The sequence below is a fragment of the Nilaparvata lugens genome, chromosome 2 (genome assembly GCF_014356525.2).
Source record: "Nilaparvata lugens isolate BPH chromosome 2, ASM1435652v1, whole genome shotgun sequence".
Classification (NCBI taxonomy): domain Eukaryota; kingdom Metazoa; phylum Arthropoda; class Insecta; order Hemiptera; family Delphacidae; genus Nilaparvata; species Nilaparvata lugens.
The window spans coordinates 2596372-2619740 of record NC_052505.1 but is presented as its reverse complement, the minus strand read 5'-3'; the positions used below and the strand labels follow the sequence as shown (position 1 = coordinate 2619740).

The following is a 23369-nucleotide window of genomic DNA, read 5'->3' as shown; positions in this document are numbered from 1 at the left end:
ATACGCTATTGTTTCTCTATGGTATCACAGACCTCCCTGTTGGGCGGGTTGCATACTTTTCCCTTTTTGAGATAAAACAGGAAAAAAGATGAATAAAAACATACCTGTGTATAGGACCACAGAATTAATAATAGCATTAACAGAATTAATTATAGGAGATTTCTCTGATAGGACGTTTATGTTCCAAATTTCAAGCTCATTTTTCGTTAACTCAAGCCTATCATTTTTGATGATGTAATTGACGTATGAATCAATAAAGAATTCTAGGTGGGAGAGCAAATAATGATCCTTTCCGAGACATCTTCAACATCTTAGGAAGTGAATCGCGAACATTTTCTTCTTGAAATCTCCTCCTACCAGGAAAAAAGACAGCCAGAGAACGCAAATCGAAAGTGGAAAATAATACAGAATGCATTCTCCTCAGCGAAAATCCTCTCTTCCGGAAAACAAGTCCCCGACCGCATGAAATATTCAAGTTGTAATCTCAAGGTGCCAACTGACATACCATTCCGCTGAGGCGAAAAAATAATAGCCGTGGAGAAGGAATGATGTGTAAATGTGCGTAGGATGGAAAATAAAGTGGGGGTTTTCACTTGAGAAACTACTCAAAAACACCAACTTCCATCATTCATTTATGATGAATTTATGGAAAAATTTTATGGTTAACGGGGTCAAAAGGCTATGTGTAAGTCACGAACTTCTTTATAGGGAAAAAATAAAGTGAAATTTTCCTTTGCGAAACTACTCATAAACACTATCTATAATTCATTATTAATATCTTTATAACAATGATCTATGATGATATTTATATCATTACTAGCCGTCAGGCTCGCTTCGCTCGCCATATCCGTCTAGCCAGGGGGCTCCGCCCCCCTGGACCCCCGACTGGATCGTCCAAGAATGAGATCAGCAGGCTCGCTTCGCTCGCCTGCATTTTTCATTTAAGTATTTTTATCATATGTTAGGACAATCTAGTCGGGGTTCAGACTAAACGTCTGGCTAAACGGATATGGCGAACGAAGCGAGCCTGACGGCCAGTAGTATAATATTCCCAGGATTGAAGTAGCAGTGCCCAATCAATTTTCCGCGATAAATACATTTAAATCTTCAACTGGTGCCAACCTAACAAAGTCAACTCAACTTAATGCCAACCTGACAAAATTATTAATTTAGTTGCCAGTTAACAACTGTTTCGAAGAGGTACTCTATCTAGATTATAGTTCTATAGTAACATATGATATGGAAATTTCAATAATTATAAATAAGAGATTGGGAGAAGAAGAATATACATGCTAAAAGAGGAACTTTAAACCCTTAAAAACAACCCTTAGAGTTGAAATATTGCCAAAAGATTTCTTAGTGCGCCTCTAAAGGGCCAACTGAACATACCTACCAAATTTGAACGTTTTTGGTCCGGTAGATTTTTAGTTCTGCGAGGAGTGAGTGAGTCAGTCAGTCAGTCAATCAGTGAGTGAGTGCCATTTCGCTTTTATATATAGAGATTTTAATAGTAATTACGTCCAACAGATTATGTGTAAGACACACATCTTCTTTAGAGAGCAAAAATAAAGAATGTGGAGAAGAAATTATGTGTAAATGAGCGTAGGATGAAAAATAGAGTGAATTTTTCACTTGAGAAACTACTCATAAACACTATCTATCATTCATTTATTGATACCATTATAACAATGATTCATGATCATATTTATATCATAATGTGGAGAAGGAAAACTAAGCTTTCCTTGAGAAGAATATAATCCTCGAGAATTACTCAAGAACAGCATCAATTATTCATCAATACAATTTTAATAATCTCATATTATGCTATATAGAAATGAGCTGGCTCATACACTACTGGATTAGAAATTCACGTATGACCCATCATCAAGTCTGAACTACTGGATTGATTAATTTGAAATTTTGAATATAGACTCTTCATTTACCAAGGATTGTTTTATAGGCCTATTTTGAATTCTAAAATATTTCTGTAGGCTAGGTTTCAGTTTGTCAAGTTTCCAAATGGACCCTTGTGGAGCACGAATTACCTGCTAGTACAGTATATATTTTAATCTGAGAGAGAAGAACTAAGCCCAGCTTGTACTATTCCTCTCCCGTGAGAGTTTTCTGAATACTTCTGACCAGCTTACATCCTATAGGAAGGAAATTCTAGAATCTTTCTTCAACTCTCAATTTAATTGGGAAATTCTTAATATGCAATGTTATTGATGGAATTCTCTCAGTGCTAATAATGTAAAATCTTATGTGGAAGCTATAGGAATACTCATGATCTACCTACTTTTTATAGAAAGTAAATTCTAGACTTTATTTCCAACTTTCAATTTTATCGGGTTATATCATTACCACCTCTAATAGAAGTTGAATGAAAAAAGACTAAGAAATTGTCAAAAAACCACTGATTTATTGATAATTAGAAAGACCGGTTTCGAATAATTAGAGGTAGAACAGGATTGTGTATTGAATTTTCTAGATTTAAGAATAAATCATAGCACTGGTTTTCACAAGTTTTCTATTTTCAGAAAACCAACCCATACTGATGTTATCATTCCTCTCCATTCTTGTTATCCTATTTCTCACAAACTTGCTGCTTTCAATAGTATGGTCTATAGAGCACTAACAATACCTATGAGCCATCATGATTTTGATATTGAGATCACTAAAACTAAACAGATAGCTGTCACAAATGGGTATGAAGAAAGTATGGTGGACAGATTATTGAGTAAAATTGATAGAAAAATTTTAATCAATTCTAGCTTTGTTGGCTCAAACTGTGAGGAGAAGACTTGGATAACAATCCCATATTTAGACCTTGTATCTGATAGAATAGGTAGGGGATTGAAGAGGAATGGATTTCATGTTGCTTTCAAGACCAAACCGATTTCAAATAGTCTATTCAGCAGAAGTAAAGACAAAATTGATAATTGGGATAAAAGCGGGGTGTACAAACTTAAATATGATGATTGTAATGCTTGTTACGTGGGTCAGACTGGTAGAAGTTTCAAAAGTAGAATTGAAGAACACATCAGACAAAAAACAATAAACAAAATGGGGAATCTAACTTTGCAGAACATTTGATAACAAATAATCACAAGTTCACAGTCAAGGAGAATGTTGAGTTTCTGCATGTTAATAACAAAGGCAGATCTTTGAATATTCTAGAGGCTTCAGTAATAACAAGAATAATTAAGGAAAATTCCCAGTAAAGTTTAAATGACCAGATTCATTTCAACCAGTACAACACTACGAATTTAGTTCTATCATAAAAATTGTAAGCATACATTAGTCAATAGTTTTTCCATTTACATATTTGTTTTATTATCTTTCCCACTAGTTTTCTTGGTTCTTATTTTGTACTCAAAGTGAATTCTATTATCATGGCGATTCTGTTGCTTAAGCCGCCATTTTATCACACCGTTGAGGGGGAGGAGACTGTCTAGCTAGGCCAATGGCAGGCGTTCATGCCCTCGACCAATAGCAGTACTCGCCTACTAGTATAAATTCTGCTGCTCTTGTATTTAGTTTTAGTTTATCAGAGATTGACAATGGTGTAATAACCGAAACCGGTCTTTCTAATTATCAATAAATCAGTGGTTTTTTGACAATTCCTTAGTCTTTTTTCATTCAATATGAATAATTACCACAATATCAACTTCTCAACTACACAAAAAGTCTCCGGCCTTTGATATTGCAACGTCGCAGTGTAATTTAAAAATACCAGCTGATCTTTCTCACCAATCATGTGAAAGATTTTAGGCCTAGCACTGCAACGTTGCAATATCGTAGGCCGGGGCCTTGTATTACAGGTGGCTATGATTATATTCGTAATATGGGATTCTATTTGATGAAGTTTTTTCAGTGCTAATAATATAAAATCTTGTGTGGAAGTTATAGGGATACTTCTGACCAACCTACTTCCTACTTAAGCGAAAGTTTTGACTATTTTTCACCTCTGAATTGGTAAATCCAAGGAAAATTATTGACTGGCTGTGGGGCTAGGCGCACACCAGTAAGTCAAGACAAGACAAAACATTATCAGACTTCACATAGTTGCTTATGACGCAACAACACTGATTAGTCATTGCAATTAGACATGTGTTCATAAGCAACTATGTGAAGTATTGTGACTGAACGTGTCTGATCATGTCTTGTTATGTCTTGACCAACTGGTGTGTGCCTAGCCTAGTTAGAGACAATACTTCACATACTTTCTTATGACGCAATACACACTGATTAGTCATTGCAATTAGACATGTCTTCATAAGCAACTCTGTGAAGTATTGTGACTGAAAGTGTCTGAACATGTCTTGTCTTGTCTTGACCAACTTGTGTGTGCCTAGCTCAGTTAGATACAATACTTCACATACTTGCTTATGACGCACCACACACTGATTAGTCATTGCAATTAGACACGTCTTCATAAGCAACTATGTGTAGTATTGTGAATGAACGTGTCTAAGGCTAGGTAAGGTTAGCCTGAGACCAGGCACTCACCAATTAGTCAAAACAAGACAAGACATGATCAAACACGTTCAGTCACAATACTTTACATAGTTGCTTATGACGCAACACACACTGATTAGTCATTGCAATTAGACATGTATTCATAAGCAGCTATGTTGAGTATTGTGACTGATCGTGTCTGAAGCTAGGTTAGGTTAGCCTTAGGCCAGGCACTCACCAGTTGGTCAAGACAAGACAAGACATGATTAGTCACAATACTTCACATAGTTGCTTATGACGCAACACACACTGATTAGTCATTGCAATTAGACATGTCTTCATAAGCAACTATGTGAAGTATTTTGACTAAACGTGTCTAAACATGTCTTGACTAACTGATGTGTGCCTAGCCTGAGAGTTGGATATATCTCCCAATTGGGGAATTCGACAGGTCTGAAATAAATTATTGACTGGGTAAAGTGTAGGATTCTCAGCTTCAATATTCACTTAGCAGGGCTTACACGTTCCTCGCCGAGCTTTGCAGCGACAAAAGAGGACCCAGTCGGAGTTCATTTTCGATTGAATGGGCCGGCGCAAGAGCGGAATGAACCCAGGAGATGACCACTTTGACCGGCCCCTGACCGCTTTGAACGGGGCAGTTCGGCCCCTTAGCTGCCGGGGCATTTCGGCCCCTTAGCGGACCACGCTGAGCTGTCCTTCCCCATCAAAAAAGTCCAATTCAGATTCACAGCTGCCATGTGAACACGGTCATTTATTCCCGGATGGAATTTTCCATCCCATCAACCACTTTGCTCTTACCTATGGTGGTGTCTACGTTATAATGGCAGAGGAGAAAAATAGGAGACTAGTGTTGCCGATTATCTGCCGTGCCACTGCCTTCTAGATGATAGCTGATACCGATGTATTATCGACTGTTCATCTTTGTATAAAATAATCAATTATATTCTACAATATCGGGGGACTGAGCTCCGCTCTGGAGAGTAAAAGCATAGAAAATTTGTAACGAAAGATTGAATTCACAATTATTTATCCATTCTCTCAGTCGTAAAATTATTTTTAAGCTACGTTTACACCAAAGTTATTAACAAAATGTTTATAACTTAATACTTATAGATTCTATTAGATTGAACATACACATGATGAGCATATGTTTTTGTCAAATTCCGTTCATCTGATAGAATCTATAAAGATTAAGTTATCAACATTTTGTTGATAACTTTGGTGTAAACGCTGCTTACAGTATATGAGGAGGCACAACAGGCTTATGCCCAAAACTGTCCTTTTCAAATTTAACTACTGTCGAAATCAAAATCTAGGTTAAGCTACTATCACTCATCAATATAACAAAATTTACAAAAAAATGTAAATTCTTAAGCTGTTATTTTGTGACACCGTTGAGTGGAAGGAGACTGTCTAGCTGGGCCAATGACAGGCGTTCATGCTCTTGTCCAATAGCAGTACTAGCCCTGCTGCTTTTGTATTTAGTTTTAGTCTATCAGAGATTGACAATGGTGTAATAACCGAAACCGGTCTTTCTAACTATCAATAAATCTGTGTTTTTTTGAAAATTTCTTAGTCTTTTTCATTCAATTTTAAAAATTATTTGCTATTGTTAAAACCAGTGATTCATTAACGACTAGCAGGTAGCCCGTGATCCGCAAGGGTCCACATTAAAACTTGACAAACTGGGAACTTGACATAATGGAATCTTGAAGGAATGGAAATTGGCCTATAACCATCCTCGGTTAATTGAGAATCTATATGCAAAGTTTTAAGTTAATCAGTCCAGTAGTTCAGACGTGTTGATGCATCAAACATTATTTTTCCTACAGTTACGTTGAAAAGTGGCCATTGCTGCACTGATTACAGAACGCAAAGAATCACTTTTCCGCTCTAGTGCGGGAAAATTTTTCTGCACTCCAGATTTGCAACATGGCAACGCAAAATACTTAGTAGGTTATGGAGCAACAGTGCAGCAAAATCAAAATGAAGTTGGTAACAGTGACTGCTGTGGCTGCTATAGTGAGCAGAGGTGCAACCAAGCACAACGCGCTAATTATTATTCATTATATCTTATAACCAAGGACAACGAGGACTTTAGGATTTTAGGATTAAGGTTTTTATCAATAATAAAATTACACAGAAAAACATTTGATGCATTTCAGGCAATTTTACCCATAATTACCCACTTTTCATATTCAATGGTAACTGTAGGAAAAACTTAATGTGAAATACGTGCGCAAAGTTCCTCTGCTGCACTCAAGAAACCATTCCGTCCTCGCCTACGGCTCGGGCGTAACGTTTCTTTCGGTGCAGCAAACTGTCACTTTGCGTACTAGTTGCACAAATACTATTCCCATCCCGTGGTGTATAAGTTTGTTCTTTCCTTTTTTCTAGTATATATTTTTAGGTAGTCTACTATAGTGAGGTCCATTTTATAATGGCAGTGGAGAAAGATAGGAGAACAGCGTAGTCGATTCTCTGCCGTGTTATAGCCTTTAATGGAGGATAGCCGATACCGGTATGCATCTGATATAATATCAACGGTTCATGCTTGTTTAAAATAATCAATCATTTCCATTTGTCAAGTATATATATTCTACAATGATTAAATTATTTTTCCTCATTATTGAAATAGAATATTTTGTTAATAATTCACATTCTCATGTTATCCAAAACGATCAGGCAACATTGATTGATTGATTGAGTACTTTATTCATGTAGATTACAATATATACTGGCTTTTACACTCATATACAATAGCTTACAATACAGCAAAATTATAGAGTTGAACTAAGTTCAAAATTAGTGCAAAATTATCGAGTCCAACATTGCGGAGATAAAGAGGGATAGCGCTAGCAGCTTTGTTGAATGATAGGCAAGTATAGTAACACTGATGTTAATCAAAATCCTAGTATTTCTTCAGACAAAGCAGTTATCTGTATTATTTTGTAACTTCGCTAAGTTTCAAGAACGTAAAACGAAATGAAATGTAATTAATTACAAAATCTCAAGTATATCTCAAAATATATTTCCTTGATGTATAGAATATAATCATAGAGAAAAAATAGCATAAGTAGATATCCCATGGTATAGGGCGTTTATGTCGCAACTTTTACTGTTATCTCAAGCCGATAGTTAATGTAATAATTCTTTCCTGTCAAGCTGTGTGACACTGGTAGTCTCTCATATTGTGCCGTTCATACACTCTCACCCCAACAAAACAGTAAAAATCGAAAATAATCAACAGTAATCGGCTTGAGATAACAGTAAAATCAAAAAGTAACATTTAATCAAAATCCCAGTATTTCTTTCGACAAAGGAGTTGTCCCTCTTCTTTTGTAACTCCGCTAAGTTGCAAGACCGTACAACGAAATTGAGTCAATTAATTACAAAATCTTCAGTCTCAACGATGAAGATGTATTATTCTATAATAATTGTAAAATGTATTTCCTTGGTGAATTGAATATGATTTATTATCTTAAACAAGAACAGTTAATACTACATCAGATATACTGGTATCAACTATCCTCCATAGAAAGCAGTGTGAAGGCAGAGAATCGGCAACGTTGATCTCCTACCTTTCTCGACTACCATTATAAAGTGGACCTCACTATAGTAGGCTATCTGAAAATCTATATTATAAAAAAAAGAACCGACTTATACACGACGGGATAGGAAAATTATGTTTGACGCATCATCACGTCTGAACTACTGGACTGATTAACTTAAAACTTTGCATAATATAGATTCTTAATTGACCAAGGATGGTTACAGGCCTATTTTCAATTCTTCAAGATTCCATTATGTCAAGCTTCCAGTTTGTCATGTTTCAATGTGGACCCTTGCGAAGCACGGTTACCTACCAGTCGTTGATGAATCACTGGTTTTTACAATAGCAAATAATTCTTAAAATTGAATGAAAAAGACTAAGGAATTGTCAAAAAACCACAGATTCATTGATAGTTAGAAAGACCGGTTTCGGTTATTACACCATTGTCATTCTCTGATAAACTAAAACTAAATACGAGAGCAGCAGAAATTATACTAGTAGGCGAGTACTGCTATTGGTCAAGGGCATGAACGCCTGCCATTGGTCCAGCTAGATAGTCTCCTCCCACTCAACGGTGTCACAAAATGGCGGCTTGAGCAACAGACTCGCCATGATAACAAAATTTACAAAAATATGTTGTTATCATGGCGAGTCTGTTGCTTAAGCCGCCGCCATTTTGTTACACTGTTGAGTGGGAGAAAACTGTCTAGCTGGGCCAATGGCAGGCGTTCATGCCCTGACCAATAGCAGTACTCGCCTACTAGTATAGATTCTGCTGCTCTTGTATTTCGTGTTAGTTTATCAGAGATTGACAATGGTGTAATAACCGAAACCGGTCTTTCTAATTATCAATAAATCAGTGGTTTTTTGACAATTTCCTAGTCTTTTTCATTCAATATGAATAATTACCACAATGCCAACTTCTCAACTACACAAAAAGTGAAACACAAAATTTCATATAATGTAGAGTGTCATTTATGATGATGGCAAAATAAAAAAGTGATTTGATTTGGGTGTGGAGCAGGAAAAAAACAGGTATAAACTGATATAAAACAGGTAAGAAACGAATGGTAATGAGGAGTTGAAGAGGGGAGAATAGGAGAGGAAGAGAGGAGAGGAAAAAACAGAGAATAAATCTGTGGTTTTTTGACAATTTCTTAGTCTTTCCTATTCAATATGAATAATTACCACAATAAAAACTTCTCAACTACACAAAACGGTTTTAAAATGGTATTATTGACCGAGCGAAGTGAGGTCTAAGATTCAAGTCGACGGTTTGGCATTTCTCTTAATGTTCAAATGTTTATATGTTGCGCATTTACGGCGAAACGCGGTAATAGATTTTCATGAAATTTGACAGGTATGTTCCTTTTTAATTGCGCGTCGACGTGTATACAAGGCTTTTAAGAATTTTTCATTTCAATGATAATATAAAAGGAAAAAGGAGCCTCCTTCATACGTCAATATTAGAGTAAGAATCAGACTATAGAATTATTCATCATAAATCAGCTGTCGAGTTGACTATAAATTGCATGCGTCATGCAATTCAATATCTCAATGTAACTGATAAAAAATTAACAGCTGTGTAGACTATAAATTGCATGCCTCATTGAATCCAATTTTCATGCACTATTAAAAATAGGATGCAAAGAACTTTAACAGCTCGTCTGGGCGCCTAGATGTCTTCTGGTTCTCTCGCGCTAAATTCCGGAAAGCGTTATATGAGAATTGAATCTTGTTGAGGCATGATCTAATCAAATAAATATTTAGTGTATCAGAGTGGTAGTGTTTATGGTTTGGAACGTTGTTATAACTACGCGAGGTCTACTGTTCACAGAACTACTAGTATGAATAATAACCACATTATTAACTTCTCAACTACACAAAAACTTTTTAAATTTGTATTATTCATAGAAGGATCGACATTTCCCCAGATTCTCTCCTAATTTGATGAATGGATCAGCTTGGATGATCTCTGTATCAGAATAAGAGCAATTGATGATGTTGGAGATATCACGTGACTTTAACTAGTCACGTGTGCGGGATGGGGATGTTAGTGGCTAACCACATCAAGGAACTCGCTCCTCTGCCACCTGATTGGCTGGCAACCTGAGAGGATGAGTGATAAACTTCATTATTAATGCATGCTCAATTCCATTCTGATAATTACTCAGTAGGGAACTATCTTTAGGTCCACGTTATAATGGCAGTGTTTGATTAGCAATGGTATTTCTATCCTTGTTTATCATTCAACAAAGCGGATAGCGCTATCACTTTCTCGCTCTCCTCTGTTGCCACATCGTCTTTTAAAAATGTAGACTATTGATAACTAGTAGTTCTGTGAACAGTAGACCTCGAGCAGTTATAAACCTCAGCCTCCTCTTATACTGTCCATCAGAGTAAATTCTGTCTGTATGTCGTGTCGGCGAGATATCGGTGTGAAAACGGTTAATGGCTGTTGGGGTTGGTGTATCAAAAATGTTAACATCAGAAGCTAATCTCCTTTAAGACATACTGGCAACAGGACAGCCCGAGTTCAAAGCAGAGAATGTTCGAGAGACAATACTATGTTATTTAAGTTATTAATTGCATGCGTTATTGCCATCAATCAATAGTTCATTATCAATAGTGCATAAAAATTGCATTCAATGAGGCATGCAATTTATAGTCTACACAGCAAAATGATTTTTTACCAAGTTACATTGAGATATTGAATCGCATTCGTCATGACATGCACTTTATAATCAGCTCGACAGCTGATTTATGATGAATAATTCTATAGTCTGATTTTTACTCCAATATTGGCGTATGAAGGAGGCTCCTTTCTCCTTTTATATTATCCTTGGGATGCAAAATTTTCAAAAACCTTGTATATACGTCGACGCGCATTTTAAAAAGGAACAAACCTGTCAAATTTCATGAAAATCTGTTACCGCGTTTCGCCGTAAATGCGCAACATATAAATTTGAACATTAAGAGAAATGCCAAACCGTCGACTTGAATCTTAGACCTCACTTCGCTCGGTCAATTAATTAACAGAATATTTCATCATAGTTATGAAAATGCACCATGAAATTATTGAACAATATCATTTCTTGCTTGATAAAATATATTATTTTGAACGAGGATGAACAGTTAATATTACATCAATAAACCTGTATCAGCTACCGTCTATAGAAGGCATTGACAAGACAGAGGATCTGCATCGTTTCTCTCCTATCTTTCTCCACTGTCATTATAACGTGGACCTCATTATATTAGTTAAAATTAATGAGCTAACTAGACTCGCAATTCAATATCATTCATCATTGTTTGCAGCAACACGCTTCGTAATTGATTTTTCGTTAATTATTCGAATAATTGGATGACCCGATATTGGAATACATCTGACAGGTTCTGGGAATCCATTATCTCTGATCATGTGTCAGAGTTCCAAACTCCTAAAATTCGTTATTCAATGATATCAGTGATACCTACACGATATTATATCATAATAATAATCGGAGAAGCTAGTAGAGAACATTTCGACAATTATTTGAACAATTGGATGACCCAATATTGAAATACAACTGTGAGGATAATCAATTCTGGAATTTCATAATTTCTCATCAAGTTTCAAAGGAACTCAAAACTCCTACAATTTGTTATTAGATCAAAGTCTATAAATACAGGTCATGGCACAATCCCGTAATGCATTGCAAAATCGCCATTTCATGGGGTTCTAGTTCACCAATTTCCATATTTATCAGATGTTATCATTATAGATTAAACAACATGATGTGTTATTTTGCTTTATTGTTCAAGGAATATTGCTTGGCTTTGAATTGTGAAATAAATTGTTCAGACAGAATAATAATAATATTTATATTCCAAATATGAACTGAATTGTTGATTCTTAGATTTTATTGATCGGGAACTTAGAACTCTTTTTTAAGTTGGCCTCGTATATTTTTGTCTCGTCCCAATGCCTTATGAATCATAATCCTCAAGATACAGGAATAAGAACAATTTTAGTAATAATTAAATAAGTAATTGAAGCATTCATTAGTGAAATTTCATTATTGAAAAAATCAAAACCTGAGTTCACATATAATTTGAACTAAAATATTGTTTTCAAAATGCATAATTTTGTTACGAGCAAATTGAATTATATAGGATTTTCAAATGTACCGCCATAAAGACCCCATAAAATGGCCGCTCCATAAGGGACACAAGAGTGTCATGACCTGTATTTATAGACCTTGATTGGAGAATAATGATATTACCATAATAATTGGAACAGTAATTTCCATATTAAAGTGATACTAAATAGCATATTCATATTCAAAAGTCATAGGAAAAAGATAGCATAAGTAGATATCCCATGAGATAGGTCGTTCTCGTTTCAAATTTGAAGCCGTTTTCTTGTTAACTCAAGCAAATATTACTATCGACTGCTGTCTATTTTCACTGCTCTGGACTTGTGAGTGTGAGTGTGTAAGAATGGCACATTACCAGAGCTACCATCATCACATAGCTTCACGAAAAATAACTACTAGGACTATCAGCTTGAGTTAACAGTGAAAATTGGAACATAAACTATACAGAACAGCCTTATACCATAGGTATTGAATGAAAAAGACTAAGAAATTGTCAAAAAACCACTGATTTATTGATAATTAGAAAGACCGGTTTCGGTTATTACACCATTGTCAGTCTCTGATAAATTGTTTTTTGACAATTTCTTAGTCTTTTTCATTCAATATGAATAATTGCCACAATATCAACTTCTCAACTACACAAAAAGTTATACCATAGAATATCTTTTCGTGCTATCTTTTTCCTATTGTTAACTGCAATTCCTAATAAATCTTTCATCTTCAATTTCTGAATTCTGCGTATGATATTTTCGCTCTATGAAAATACAGAGAATGATATAGGAGTATCTATTCTATGAAATTGATTACACCTTCAATAGATTCAGGAACATTACTCAGTGACGTCACATTTATTTGTTGCTGGAGAGTTAGTATTTCCAGGACAATTTATTTTTCATATATTATATTTCCAAGGAATTGGCCCCTTTCAATAAATGAATATAAATAATATTATACAGAATGAGTCATATGTATGGGAACCCTTCATTAAATTGGAGACTGTTGTAGATATAATACTGTAACTTCCAGGATAATTTATTGATCAAATACTCTACCTTATGACGTACAACTGAATTTCAACCCTCCATAAGGAGGTGACTTAGGGGTTGTAGCTCGAATATTTTAAATGTGAACACCCATTGTATGGTATATCATTTAAAAGGCATCTCTAAAACAATAAAGATGGCATCAATAAACATATTCTATGATACGTCTATCTAAAATGGCGGCTGATTGAACTTTATAAATTATTTCTTTAAAAACTAAAACTTCAATCAGCCGCCATTTTGGATGAAAATATCATTGAACATTTTTATTGACGTCATCTTTCTTGTTTCAGAAAGGCTTTTAAAATGATGTATCACACAATGGGTTTTACATTGAAACCTAATTTCTTCAAAAACTACAACTTCAATCAGCCGCCATTTTGGTTAGAAGTATCATAGAATATTCCTATCAATGCCATCTCTCTTGTTTTGAGAAGGCCTTTAAAATGATGTTACACACAATGAGTGTACACTTTTATAATACTCTAGTCATAACCCTTAAGTCACCCCCTTCAGTTGTAGGTTGAAATGCAGTTGTACGTCAAAAGGTAGAGTATTTTACCAATAAATTATCCTGAAAGATATAGTATTATGTCTACAACAGTCTCCAATTTTTTGAATGGTTTCCATACATATAACTCACTCTGTTTAATCGTTCTTCAGAAGAGGTGGAGCTCAGTGACCTCACGTTTATTTGGTGCTGAAGAGTGAGTTTTTGTTAGGACAATAATTTTGAATTTGAAAGAAGCGAGAGACCACGTGATAAGTGATGAATTAAAGAGGTGCACCTTGTTATTTGAGAAAGGCAGAGCACTTGTGTTCACACGCAAAGTCCCTCGCATCTTCCACGTGGCGAATATTGCTGAGAATCACGTCATGTCAGAGGCACTTCCTACGGTGGCGTTTCCTCCGAACTCATCAAACGTGGCGTTTCTCCACAAACCGGAATCATAGAGAAAAGATAGCATAAGGAGATATCCCATGGTCGTTTATGTTCCAATATCCAGGCCGATTGGTTTTTCAACTCAAGCCGATTACTGTCTCAATAATCAATTATCTTCTTCTCTGGCTGTGCCTTATCCCATGGAATGGAACGGCATTCCTTTCTCTTTAGTCTGCCTCTCCACAAAGCCCTATCCAATGCTCCTCTCTCCTCCAACCACTCTCTAGTTTAGTAGAGAGTTAGTGGGGAGGATTTTTTAATATTCTTTCCGAAGAATGGACATTGATATGTCCAAAGCTCCGCCAATTTATGTAGATGATAACAATATAATTATCTAGCGTTATATATTACAAATTGCTTTTTCATTATTATACAGATCAATAATTATTTCTTGGTCTATATTATGTAAATTCATCTATAATTTGCTGTATTGTAAGCTATTGTATATAAGTGTATAAGTCAGTATATATTGTAATCTACATAAATAAAGTACTCAATCAATCAATCAATCTCCCGCAAGTCAGCCGCTATTCTATCTCCCCACCTCTTCCTAGGTCTACCTCGTCCTCTCACACCATCTCACTCTCAATAATCAATCATACTGTCTCAATATGTTTAAATATCAATTAAATTCTAATTTTCATCTTAATATGATGCTCTTATCAGTATTATCAATGTACTCATACTTTAATATTGGCCATGCTCGTATTGGTTACCGTCATATTTATTTTCATAACATCACATCTGAACCATTTCTCAAAATATAAGCTGTTACTGGTCGTAGAGGTAACATAGCAGTGATTTATAAAATGATGTACTATATGATTTGTGAGATATAAAGTGATGTACACTCTAAGCTACTTTATAAGAAGTGTTACCACACGAGAGTTCATCCATCTGCTCCATACAAATAACAGTAACATTACTGGACAGAAAGGGGTCGCAGAAAACCATCAGCCCTAAAAACCACCACAGCCCGGAAAAATGGGACAAATTGGGCTATTCCGTCAAACTGGGACGACGACAAACTTGGTCTCTTTTTGATCCAGCTTGTCGCTTCACGCACATGAAGAAAGATCTTTCAAAACTTGGTTAACTATAAAGTTGTACCGTTAGCGGAAACTGATTCAAAACTCGCCGGTATATGAATGATAAATTTATGAAAGTAATCATACTCTTTCAAAATATAAATAAGAATTCTATTTCATTATATTATTAAGACTTGTATAAGTAATAAATAGTATTCCATTTCATTCATCATATTCAACTATCAATTTCGAGTGACTGGTCAAGAAATCAACGGTTAGGTCAATAGAATTTTTCAGTTGAGTAAAGCCAGGATGATGATCATTAATAATATTAGAGCTAACCTATAAAATAGATCTAAGCATATTATATATATAAGCCTATAAGTTAAAATCAAAATCAAAATCTTTTATTTGTCCCAAAAACATAATTACAATGACAAAAATGGTTATAAATGAAAAAAGTAAAATACAATATAAAATGAAAAGAAAAATACCATTAATAGGATTATACATAACTATATTAAAAACGGGAAGTCCCTGCAAGGTTCGAGGAACCTGAGCGCAGAGGCCGAGTGTTCAATGCTTAACAGTACATGAAAATACTAATGGGATATTATTAAGAAATAGGGAAAAGAAAAAGTGAGTGAGGAAGGGAAGAGAAAGAGCAGAGTGAAGGCATAGGGGAAAGTAAAGAATAGTTGAAGATTACATAAAAAACATGAGAAGTCTTTATACTAAGCTATGAGGAAATTACATTGCCAAAATTACATTGTTCGAGATTATCCATGTATGAATTTCAATTAGCAGTTTTCCATTTAATTTACTAGTGATAAAATGGCTAGGAATAACATTGATGAGCTTTGATACCTGATATAAAAATTGTTTTCTACAAATTGATAGAATAGTATCTGTAATTTGAAAGGTAATAGATGAGGGACGGAGGTTATACGGTGAAACACGCAGGTTGAAAAGATTCATATGTTTATTTATGTAGATGATTGAATTTTTTATCTACATAAATAAACATATGAATCTTTTCAACCTGCGTGTTTCACCATATAACCTCCGTCCCTCATCTATTAGCTTTCAAATTACAGATACTATAAGATAAGTATCTTAGTTTTGTTTCCAATACAGTTGGAGACTAGAAGGAGATTCAAGAAAAAATAATATTAACATCATGTTCTCACAAATTTGATTCCCTGAATATGATGGAATTCCCTAATATGAGAATATTACTGAAACTGACAATAACTCCTATAATGGACACTTTCAATAGACCTATTCAGTTGTCAGCCTTTTTAATGTTAGACTACCACAAACTAAGAGGAATACAGGTTCAGTCCTGTCAAAAAATGATAGATTTAAAATAGGAATAGACTCAGTTTGTCTTTCACTGTTCCACTTTGGTAGCGTCCGTAAAAACTGACCATTTTTTTGGTGAGTGGTGGTTTTAAGTCAGGCGGAATTCCGGCGACCCGATAGAAACTGTACAAGATAAAAGCTGAGTATACTTTTATCTGGTAACTGGTCTGTAACTGAGGGCACTTCCACGTGGGAAAGTTCACGAATGAATTTGGTTACATTACTGAACAGATACCAGTTACAGATACGAATTGAGAACAAGTAACAGTTTCCCATAGGAAAGTCCACGATAAAATTTTGGTGAGTAGGAAACGCCACACTTAATAGTTTCGTAGGAAACGCCACCGTTGGAAGAGCCACAGCAGGAGGCCACACTCAAATAAATCATAATATAATGAAGGAGCTCACAAAGGTGCTAAGCAAGGCATTACAATAATAGGCCTTTCTTTTGAATAACAATACGATGGCCTCTTGCTGGTTCTTTGCTACACGGCACACAGTTTTCCTGAATTATTGCCTATAAAGCTTTTTCGGCGTGCTGAGGAGTTGCAATCGACTGAAATCGAGGGAAAAGAGCGATAATTTACGGCAGCCATATTTTGGACAATAGCATTGTGGGGAATGGAAATGGCATGGAATTGTGCGCAAATCATTTCCTGAAATGTTTGTTTCGGACAAAGGAATTTACACGATTGAATTATAAGATAAAATAGAAATATCCAACGTGTATGAAATCTCACAGAACAGTTGTTCTCACATATTGTTTATGAGAAAGGAATAATGTATATAATGAGGTCCATGTTATAATGGCTGTGTTCAATTAGCAATGGTATTGCTGTCCTTGTATATCATGCAACAAAGCGGATAGCGCTATCTCTTTCTTGTTCTGCTCTGTTGCCAGGTCATCTTTTAACAATGTAGAATCAATAAATGATAAACAAAATAATCTTAATTATGAAAATTCATTATGGAATTATTGAAGAATTATAATCTCTTGCTTGATAAAATATGATTGATAATTTAAAACGAGAATGAACAGTTAATATTACATCAATGAACCTGTATCAACTACCGTCTATAGAAGGCATTGACAAGACAGAGGATCGGCAACGTTGTTCTTACATCGATCTCCACTGCCATTATAACGTGGAACTCACTATAGCGATCATTCTCAGTAACCTTAATATATCATGTTGGAAATTCAATATTATTTATACTAGTAGTTCTATGAACAGTGGACCTCGCGCTCAGTAAGTTACATTGACCTGTTGTTATGTTTTCTCGAAAATTAATAAATAATTTATCAATTTAAAAAGTCTAGAAAAAATCCTATGTAAACATAGAGCTTTCTGTCCTACCGTACCGTGACGTGTCGTCCTGGAATGTGAGTGTGAGCGCTGTTATCAGGTCTGGCTGCAACTGTCTACAACGTTGATTAACTCATTTTAAAGATGCTCGATGTTTTTGAAAGAGTAGTATTATAGTCCACTAGACAGCTGATTCATGATAAATAATTCTATAGTCTGATTTATACTCTAACTAGCCGTCAGGCTCGCTTCGCTCGCCATATCCGTCTAGCCAGGGGGCTCCGCCCCCTGGACCCCCGACTGGATCGTCCAAGATGAGATCAGCAGGCTCGCTTCGCTCGCCTGCATTTTTCATTTGGGCATTTTTATCATATATTAGGACAATCCAGTCGGGGGTCCAGACTAAACGACTGGCTAAACGATTATGGCGAGCGAAGCGAGCCTGACTGCTTGTAATATGATATTCCCAGGATTGAAGTAGCAGCGCCCAATCAATTTTTCCGCGATAAATGCATTTAAATTTTCAACTTGGTGCCAACCTAACAAAGTCAACTCAACTTAATGCCAACCTGACAAAATTATTAATTCAGATGCCAGTTAACAACTGTTTCGACGAGGTACTCTATCTAGATTATAGTTCTATGGTAGCATATGATTTGGAAATTTCAATTATAATTAAGAGATTGGGAGAAGAAGAAGAGTACATGCTAAAATACGAACTTTAAACCCTTAAAAACAACCCTTAGAGTTAAAATATTGCCAAAAGATTTCTTAGTGCGCCTCTAAAGGGCCAACTGAACATACCTACCAAATTTGAACGTTTTTGGTCCGGTAGATTTTTAGTTAAGCGAGTGAGTGAGTGAGTGAGTCAGTCAGTCAGTCAGTCAGTGAGTGAGTGCCATTTCGCTTTTCTATATATAGATATTGGCGTATGAAGGAGGATCCTTTTTCCTTTTATATTATTCTTGAAATGCAAAATTCCCAAAAACCTTGTATAAACGTCGACGCGCAATTTAAAAAGGAACATACCTGTCAAATATCATGGTAATCTATTACCGCGTTTCGCCGTAAATGCGCAACATATAAACATTTGAACATTCAAACATTTAAACATTAAGAGAAATGCCAAACCGTCGACTTGAATCTTAGACCTCACTTCGCTCGGTCAATAATTTGATGAAATATAATTGATTATTTCAAACGAGAATGAACAGTTAATATTACATCAATAAAACTGTATCAACTACCGTCCACAGAAGGCATTGACAAGACAGAGGATCGGCAACGTTGTTCTTACATCTTTCTCCACTGCCTTAATAAAGTGAATCTCACTATAGCGATAAATTTACAAAAACATCAACGTTACATCTTGCAAATTTTTAAAAGAGGCTACTGGTTAATTTTTAACAACATGATGAAATTTTATCATTTAAAAATTAACATCTTGTTGAAACTATACATCCAATTAAACTTCCAGACCCTCTGTTCAAAAGCCGTTCAAATCTAAATCTTGATTTATTTTACGATAACCAATCAGAGAAGACTTAAAAAAAATGGCGTGTCTGATTGGTCGTGAAATTAATCATAATTAAAATGTAACCGGTTTCTGTACAACCGAAACATCATCAAGGAAAGGGTTATATAGAATAAATAATCAATGGATGGTTAATGGATAGTAATAATAATAATAATACTAATATCTCTGGTTGGATGACACATCCAGAGGAGTTTTTTCATAAATTCGGGAACATTACATATTATTTTCTCATACATTTTCAATAATATAACAATATTCATGTTTTCCAAAATGATACCTCGCTATAAATGAATAAATATGATTTTATTGCCGTTAAATTCTTAGAACAATAGGCAAAGTCAAATATTGAATACAGTAAGACAAAAGATAAAATCAAATTCTACAGCAACTGTACATACAAAATTACATTACTGAGTCTTGAAAATAATACAGTACCTGAGTAAACTGTAAGTCAATTGGATTCTTAAATACATCAGTAATATTCATTTGAATGCAAAAAACATATTCCTTACAGCACAACTTGAGCCTTTAGAACAATATATAAATACAAATAGAAACCTCTTAACTCTAAGCAACAATTATTTCACTCTCAAAGAACTCTTCAACACTATTAAAAGGATTTATCACAAGCCAATTCAATAATCTCGTCTTGAATTTCTTCTCTGTCTCTAATATTAAATCTGTAATTTATTGCAAATTTTTATACCAAATGTATCATAACTTTTGGCTGTTTTGGATAACCTATGATAGGGAATATCAATCCTATGACAGTTTCTTGTGTCATAGCTATGAGTTTGATGCCTTAATTTTAAATTGGATGAATTTTTTTTAAACATGCAACGATACAGTATATATGTAAAAATTCACTACTGTCATTATTCTAAGCTGGACGAAAAGAGGCTTACAGTGTGCTAGTCTATGAGAATCAGTTAAAACCCTGACCACCTTCTTTTGCAATAATAAAATATTTTCTGCATGACTACTATTTCCCCACAGTAGTATGCCATATGTTGCAATACTCTGAAAAATATAATATATGTGTCGAGGTTATCATCAAAGGATGGTAGTGTAGTACGTATAGTTTCATACAATAGAAAATTCACCAAGGTCAACTGTTTCATTTGGCTAAATAAGGCGCTTTCTTGAGTGAAAAATCGTCTAATTTCTGATCAGAAAGCGAAATTTAGAGACAGAACACACACGCACTTGACCTAGAAACCTCCCAGTAGCAATCTCAACTGAGCAGAAAATCCCACTGAGGGAAAATATTGTGTCTGGTTCTCAGCTTCTGTTTCTCATTCAGATGAAGAAGAAGTCATAACGCTTCCTCTTTATTTTATTCAAAGTCTGGGGATTCTTCTACATGAATTCTTTTGTTTTCCGAAGGAATCTCATCGGACTAAAAGGATCATGAATCATGTAAGCAGGGAACACAGATATTTTGAAAATGGGGGTTTTCTTTTCTTGATTTTGTGAAATGAAATTAGGATTTCCCATCTCCAGCATTGCTGAGAATATTATTTTGAATCGTTGATTAGTTGAAGTCCACTCACTATAGAGTCCTGATTCAATCAATATTGAATTTGAGTATTTTCCATTAATTTATGTTTTTGCTGATCAATGAATTTCAAATTTGTACTCATGGATGATACCATATTATCCTATTATATCAAGCGAGCAATTCCTGTATTTATATTTATATCTCGTTATTTATGTTCAACGGATCTCGAAAACGGCTCTAACGATTTTCACGAAATTTGGAACATAGTAGGTTTATGATATAAAATTTGATTGTACTAGGTCTCATCCCTGAGGAAACTCGCTGAAGGACATGAGAAGGATAATTCATCCTTGAAAAAACAGATGATGAATTCGTCGTCTGTCGATAACAGAAAATGCGTGTGCCTGTGTGGGAGATCAGATGTGTAATCCAATCAGCTCACCGTATCTCGCCAGAAATCTAGAAATTTTAATTGACTCGATCAAAATACAGTAATCTGATTTGTTGACATGATATGGAATATATCGTCATATTCAAAGTAAATCATTATTTTACAGTTTTAAGTGATTAGTGAGTGTTATTTTGTTATTCAATTTGGTTTGTGAACAATCTAAATTAGAACTTTTCGGTTTTCAAATATCTGTACTGAAAATTGGACCTGAATTCAATTCATGTATGGAACATTACCTACTTTTTGGACTATACATGGTGTTTAAAGGTGCGTACAGACTTTCTTTCTGCTCCGCAATCGAACGTCACTCGAGCAGAGCGATTGATGATTGACCGGGGAGCAAGAGTGGAACGCGAGAAGAGCGTGTGAAAGAGGTCGAGCTTGGCAAGCTCCTAGGTCGAAACTAACCAATAGTTGCGCACGCGTGGTCAACGCGTTTGTTTGTAATGTTTGTTAATAGTTACGATCTCTGTGTTAGCAAATAAAACTATCAAAATTGATTATTAATTATCAAATAAATAATATATAAAATTATAAAAGCATTTTATGATAATAGGTACCGGCATATTAGCATTTAGAAGAAAGAAGCCGAAGAAGAACTCCCAATCAAGTTTTTCACCTTTTGAAACATTGACAGACATTACCTTTCATAATAAAACATTAAAATGATTGAAATAATAATAATATTCATTACAAATTTATTATTGACCGAAGCGAAGCTGAGGTCTTAGTTTCAACTCGATCGGCTTTCGTCTGTTTGTTTGTTTGTTTGTACCGCTGTTGCAGTCGCAGTTATTGTCCGATTTGGATGAAATTTGGTTTGAAGTTCTTTGAAACAAGACGCAGAAACGTATGTGTAACGATTTTTGATAAATCCTCTGGTTTTTTTGTAATATTAAAAAACCAAACTAACCTCAATCCAGAAACGATGTGTCTTTGAAGATACAGCGAATCATAGCCATAATTCTTCGCATCAATATTGTTACGAGCCGATGGTGAGCGAGTCGGTTAGACCGTGGTCTGTCACTCTGTGGGACCCAGGTTCAAATCTCGTTCCTGCCAGATTTTTTTTGCAGATAATACTAATATTGTTTTATCTTATTCTAATAATAAATCATTATAAAATAAATTATTATGATGAGATAGAATTATTAAATTGAATCATCTTATTATTATTATTATTATTAAATTGATTTAACAAATTAATTGGATAAATTATTTTAAAAAAATCTTTATTGTATTGGAGTCCAAAACTGCAGTTGTAGAGAAAGATGTGTATGTAAAGGTATAAAGGTAATTTTTCCTTTTTGTGTAGTTGAGAAGTTGATATTGTTGTAATTATAAACATTGAACTAAAAAGACCAAGAAATTGTCAAAAAACCACAGATTTATTGATACTTAGAAATACCGGTTTCGGTAATTACACCATTGTCAATCTCTGATAAACTCTGATAATGACCGAAACCAGTCTTTCTGAGTATCAATAAATCTGTGGTTTTTTGACAATCTCTCAGTCTTTTTCATTTAAAAGGTATGTATTTGATATAAGAGTACTCCTTGATAAGTCCGGTGTCCCTGGAAACAGTGTCTCTAGCACTTTCAATGGAGAAAATAATAGATGACAATCATGTCTAAATCTTCACAATATACTGTACTTCCTGTACTGGCCCTTTTCATCAGATTGAAAGTTGTATTCATGAGCGAGGTCTACTGTTCGCAGAACTACTAGTATAAACATAATGTATTATTAGACTACCCAGCAATCCCCTGGTCAGATTATTTTATTTAGTTTTGTCACCCGATCAGCTGGATTGGACGTTTCACATTTGTGAGGTTAGATTGTAGCGAAGTCAACAATACAACAAGCGCGCGATCGATCATCCTTCGAACATATTTCGAACCTCAATCGAACCATGGCGTAACATCTCGCGTAACGTTCATGATCGGAGCGATTGCGGAGCAGGTGCGGGGCGTGCGGGGAGCGTGTTGGAGGCGCGTATATCTGTACACACCTTAAGTGAAA

At 35.0% G+C, this 23369-nt stretch overlaps 1 protein-coding gene across 1 annotated transcript in view; it reads right to left on the bottom strand.

Annotated features, from left to right (window-relative positions):
* The window catches only part of LOC111053690 (probable G-protein coupled receptor CG31760), a 463503-nt gene that overhangs the window by 266104 nt on the left and 174030 nt on the right, over positions 1-23369 (bottom strand).